The sequence below is a fragment of the Malurus melanocephalus genome, unplaced genomic scaffold (assembly GCF_030028575.1).
Source record: "Malurus melanocephalus ecotype Western Australia unplaced genomic scaffold, MMel_1.1 scaffold_775, whole genome shotgun sequence".
Taxonomy (NCBI): Eukaryota; Metazoa; Chordata; class Aves; order Passeriformes; family Maluridae; genus Malurus; species Malurus melanocephalus.
In genome coordinates, this window is record NW_026624007.1 from 1 (window position 1) to 6,308 (window position 6,308).

Sequence of the window (6,308 nt, forward strand, 5' to 3'; positions counted from 1 at the left end):
GCAGGGTGTGGGTTTGGGATCAATCCTTGGCCATTTTTGGGATGGAGAAACCCAAATCCGTGTCCGTCCCGTGGCACAATTTCCACCGGGTTTAACAGGGAAAATGAGTGGCACGCTCAAAGTGGCTTTAGGGTTTATGCAAAACCAGCGGTGCTTAAGACAGCTGGGGGATTTTTAGGGTTTTCAGCGAGTTTCCTTGGACAGAAAATTCCTTCCAAAGGTGTTTTGGGGTCGGGTGTGAAATTCCGGTGGATTCGAGGTGATGGGAACGGGTGACTCGTGCTTCACACCTCCTCACCACTCTGGGGAGTTGATTTTCCTCCCTCCTGCTTTGGGGAGAAAAATGTCAAAAGTCATGAGAAAGACACATTTTTCTTCGTGGCAAGGGATGAACATTAATATTAAAACTCTGGGGATTTTCTATTTTTTTTTTTTTTTAAAGATTAGTTTTGCTTCTTGGGCGCACTCTGGTTTCGATGTGGAATTGGTCTCGAAATGAAAATTTGGGCAAACACAGAAAAAAGGTGAAGCATGGACCCCACTGCGCTCTTTTCCTCATGATTTGCAGAGTTTCTCTGGTGCTTCACCATTCTCCTGGCTCTGCCTGATGTTCAGGACTTGAAAATTCCTGAAAATTAAAAGCTCAGAGGTGCTGAAGAAGAAATGAACCCCAAAAACTCAGTCCCTGTTTGAGGCTTTGGCTCTCCTAATACAGCCATGGATGCTTTTTACAAATTCTTCAATCTACCTGCATTCATTTCTCTGTTCCAAAGTGAAATATTTTCTTGAGAAAAAAAAAAAAAAATCTGCATTTGCTGTTCTTTGCCTGTAACCGAGCGCGGTTTGTGGATAGCCAAATAAAATTCTCGGTTCAAAGTGTTTCAGCAATGTGTTAAAGTTTATGGAGCATTTAACAAACTTTTTTAGTGTGCAATACTTTATAGCGCCAGCAAACAGCCAAGTGTCACATCAAAGTTGCAGTCTTTTCTCACTTAATGGCTCAATGTTTAGTGCTTTTTCGGTTTTATCTTTGGGTGGCTTCTCAGCCCACAGCTCAGAATGGCTTTTTCTTCCCTTTTTTTTTTTTTTTCCTCCCCAAAAAAACCCTCTAAAAGTCAGATTATGGATGCTGATTTAGGGCTCACGATTCAAGGCAAGTGCTTGGATTTATTTTTATCTTTAAGGAAAGAAAACCACCGAAGGCAAATAATCCTGGTGGCTTTGGTGGGGGTCTCCCTGGGCTGGGAGAGCAGAGGAGCAGGATGGAATGGTGGACACCAGTGGGGCTCCACCTTTTCTGCCTTTTGCCCTGATTTTGGGAATTTCTCCTCTTTTGGACTGGGAGAGAATGAGCTTCAGGGAATTTCTGAGCTTTCCTCTGCCCGAATCAGGTGGGAGAGGAAAAAAGAGGGAATAAGCAGGAATTTGAACCTTTCAGAACAATTTTCCTCTATTGGGAACATCCTGGAGCTGGGGGATTGCCATTTCCACTAAATTTGAGCTAAATAGGTGCAGAAACTCCACAACAACGCATCACAAACCACGTGCTTTGCTTTATTGTAAGATTTAATTACGATAATGCGGGTGCGCGTCATCGCACGAGATCTGCTCCGCGGCGAAGGGTTTATGTAACGTTATAAATAATGAAACCTGAGCTGTATCCCTGCAGCATCCTTCATCATCCCCTGCAAGTGGGGAGGTTTTTCCTTTTCTCTGTGAGCGACACGGGGCTGGGTTATCGAGGTTCAGCCGTTTACGAGGGGCTGGGCGTGATTTTGGTCACGGCGCCCGCGTTTTGAGCTGGGAATTTGCCCTGGAAATTTTCTGTGGGGTGGAAAACGCCATAAAACATCTTATTAATGCTGATGGGACCTGGTACTGGTGAATCGGTGTGTGAGAGAGGCATGTAAACAAATTTGAAACCGAAATGATCTGCCTGTGTGTTATTAAAAAAAAAAAAAAGTTCCAACGTGCGGCGGTGGAACGCGAGGAAATGCCGTTACGGGTTTCCAACGAGAAAGACTTCACACGCTCCTCCCGTGATTTATAAAATTGTTGAATCGCTGCAAGGGCTCGATGGAATTACAGCTCCGCGTTCCACGATGGGTGATCAATCAAAATAAACGCTGTTTACCCCTCTGTTCCGCCGTGGGGACCAAAAGGATCCGTCCGAGTGGGAATTGCTCCTCAACGCCGGCGTTCTCGCCGAGTTTCGGGTGTGATTTTTTGGGAGCTGATACCTGTGCAGACCTGACCTGACCTCGTAGGCTTCAAAAATCGTGCTGGCTTCAGTGGGGGCTGTAGTAACTTGTTTTTTTCTGCAGTGCGTGTAGGAACGTTTCTGCCTAAATATGCAGTGGGCTTGTTTGTTTGAATGTCAGAGAAAATCCGACCGCAGCGAGGAGGTGCCAACACCTGAGCTGGGTGAAGCTTGCAGGATGAAATTCTGCCTTTCTCCAAGCTTTGGAGTTGGTCTTGGCTGATGTTGAACAAGGCTGTTCTCCGCCTCATTTGCTGCGCGAGTTATTGGAGTTTTAGTGCCTGGCTTTAGAAGAATTCCTTTTTTCTGAAGAGTTTCTTACCCCATTTACCAAATGTGCTGTTGAGGAATGGGGGGGAACCCCTTTTTCTGAGGGATTTCTGGAGCGAAAATTAAAGCTGGTACTTTGTAGCGAGTGATTGCTGGGATATTGTATTGGTTGTTGATATTTGTATTAAATTGGTGTATCTATAACTTTGGGATTCTCCAGTGTTTAACTCCAGACTCCACAGACAGTGCTGAGCTCCTGCTCTCCCATTTTTACACAAAACAATTCCTCTGCAGCCCCAAACTCAAGGACACCTCCCTGGGCCAGGCCCCAAGAGATGGAAACAAGAGAGAATTGGGGGGAGCCAAGTTGGAGTTTTTGACTGCATTGGCTGCAGCTGCAATTGGAGGATTCACGTTTCCCCAGTTCCAGATGTTTTTAGGGTTTAGCTGTGTGGGTTTAAACAGCTTCCCCAGGCACAGCAGCCCTGCGTGGGTAAAACTTTCCAGATTTTGGGGAAAGGATGGAAAATGGAGAGGATTGAAGGCACAGAACCTCAGCACTCACCCCACAGCATCTCTGGCTCCGCCGACGGAGGCGTTTTTGGCGTCTCTCCCCATCTCTCTCCCCGGAGAATCCCCTCTCCTCTCCCTCCTCGCCTCGCCATAACGGGATCACAGCTGCTGAGTAAATGTTAAGATAATGGTGTTATTACGGAGTAATTATCCTGTGAGTTATTGAATTAAAAGCGCCGAGGCCGCCGGTGCCGCCGAGCGGGGAAGAGGCCGGCTGGGAGAAGGTGGAGGATGGAGAAAACCCCATAAATCTCCTCTTGTCCTGAGAACCCCTCTCTGCTGCAGGGGCTGGGGCTGAGGATGAATGAAAGGGAGAGCTAATAAATAAACCATTTCCCTGAGAATGGAGGGTGTAATTAGGCAGCGTGGCCCTGTGGTTGGGTGTCTGCCCCGGGGTGGAATCTGCTCGGCGGCGATAAAGAAGGGAGACAATGCCGAGATGATGTCGCGCCCGTTGTTAACTTTTGAGGAGGGAGATGCTTTGTTCCTCTCTTTTTCTAGGGGAAAAAAAAATGATAATAATAAATAATTTAAGCTTTGTGTTGCAAAACTTCAATAACTGGCTATGCCCTGGGGCCTCTCCATCAGCAGCTCTGGCTGATTCTGCGTTTTCCTTCCTGTGTGTTTTCTTGGAGGGGAGGGTGGTTTTTGCTCTAAACCTTAGAAAACTTTTATTTTTTTTCTTTTTTTTTCTCTCAAGAGAGCCAAACCTGTTCGGTTTTGGGGTTTTTTTTCCTGTCTCAAACTGAGATTTATCTACAAATTGAACATCTCCCACTCTTAAAACTCCTAAAAAAGCATCGTGGGGTGTTAAACTCAGATTTGCACTTGTTCCTCCATCTCCCTTTATATCACAAAGTTCTCCATGGATCTCCATTCTCTCCATGGGGAGGACAAAGCTGCTTCTTCTGCTGAAGTGATCTCGGCCCTGAGGCTGCCAGAGCTCCGGGAATGTTTGGACAGCGCTGCCAGGGATGCACAGGGTGGGATTTTTGGGGTTGAACTCCATGATTTTGGGGATCTCCTCCAGCTCAGGAGATTCCTCAATTCTCTGATTCCATCCTGCATTTTTGAGTGATGATCACGAGTGCAGTAGCACAGTCAGAGCAGCAGGAACTGGAACTGTACCTCAGGGATGCACAGGGTGGGATTTTTGGGGTTGAACTCGGTGATTTTTGGGGATCCTTTCCAGCTCAGGATATTCCACAATTCTGTGGTTCCATCCTGCATTTTTGAGCTGGTGATCACAAGTGCAGTGGCGTGGTCAGAGCAGCAAGAGTTGTTCCCCAAGGATGCACAGGATGGGATTTTTGGGGTTGAACTTGGTGATTTTTGTGGTTGAATTTGGTGATTTTTGGGGATCCCTTCCAGCTCAGGACATTCCACAATTCTGTGATTCCATCCTGCATTTTTGAGCTGGTGATCACGAGTGCAGTAGCACAGTCAGAGCAGCAGGAACCGTACCCCAGAGATTCACAGGGTGGGATTTTTGGGGTTGAACTCGGTGATTTTTGGGGATCCCTTCCAGCTCAGGAGTTTCCACAATTCTGTGGTTCCATCCTGCATTTTTGAGCTGGTGATCACGAGTGCCATGGCACAATAAGAGCAGAAGGAACCGTACCCCAGAGATGCACAGGATGGGATTTTTGGGGTTGAACTCGGTGATTTTTGGGGATTCCTTCCAGCTCAAGAGATTCCATGATTCTGTGGGTCCATACTGCATTTTTGAGCTGGTGATCACGAATGCAGTGTCAAATGCCAGAACTCTGTGGACTCCACCAGGGATGCACAGGGTGGGAAAGAAGGGGAGCATCATCCCCGTGCATCCCCAGGGTGTGGTTGGATGAGCAGCTCTCAGCTTGGAGCAGACCACAAAATCTGTGTGTGAAATTCCTGTCTTGGATTAAGGTTCATAAATTAAGGATTTCCAAACTTTCATGATGCACAAATTCTTGGGTTCAGGTTCAGGAGGAGGAGAAGAGCACCTGCACCGTGCTCTCCTTGGGTCTGGACAGCTTTTAACAGGGGTTTCCATGGTTTAAAAAATAAACAAATCACAATTTTTATTGCAATTAAGAAATAACTTTTTTTATTTATTATTTATTTATAAATTGCAACAAAAAAATGGCAATAAATAAACGATCTCCTTGCTCTGCCAGCACGGTGCATCCCCGCAGAGCCACGGGGAGCTGCTGCTCCTTTTGTTGGCGATAATCRGCGGATCTGTGCTGAGAGGAGACAATGACTGGTGATGAAATCCGGGGGAGGAGCTGCGTTTTGCTGCTCGGAGCATCCTGGATGAAAGAAAAAAAAATGGAAAAAAAGCCGTTTTTTCATCAATTGGGAATAGGACTGGTCCCCCCTCCTCTGGCTCGGGTGTTTGTGAAGATGAAATAATTCTTCTTGAGRAGCTCTCTGGTAGGTGTTAGAGAAATGTGGAATGTTTACCTTACTTTACAGTTTAAAAAGCCCTAATAAAATACACAACAGGAGCATTAACAAAGAAACTATTTTGAGGATTATTAAGCTCTTGTGAAAGAATGGAAGGAAATCTGCCTGGCATTATGTTCTGTGCTACTGGATATTTAAATTAATGCCTTCCTATGGCTTCAGAAATCTTTAAGGCTCTTAAACATCCTCATGAATTAGATGCTTGGTGGTKTTAAACACTCTCCAGCATCCTCTGTTCGTGGAGCTTGGGAGGAAACTGAGGCACAATGATTTTTTTCTTTATTATTATTTCTTCATTATTTCTTTATTTATTATTTAYTATTTATTTATTATTTATTTATATTAATAAATTCCWCACGGATTTGCCTTTTGCCCRATGGCTGCCACCACAGAACTCCCCRTGCCCATCTCAGYGAGGCCCATAAACCCTGSTGTAATGCTATTTACTTGTAAAAGGCAATTTGTTTGTGGGCTGCTGTCACCGTCTCCATGGGATTTATTCCCATTTTATTTACGATTTGTGCTCGTGCGTGTGCGGTTCTTCTTCCCCATCATAATCCAAAATTTGATTGTCCCTTGGACTTGGCTGTCACTTGCAGCATCAGCTGAACAGCTCCCTGGGCTGCCTTTCTAGTGCAGGTTGGTTTTTAATTTTTTTTTTTTGTTTTGGAGGATGGAGAGGAAGGTTTGTAGGTGTTACATCGACCTTGGCATTGGAATTTGTTTCAGGCTGCTGCAAGTGGGGCAAAACCCT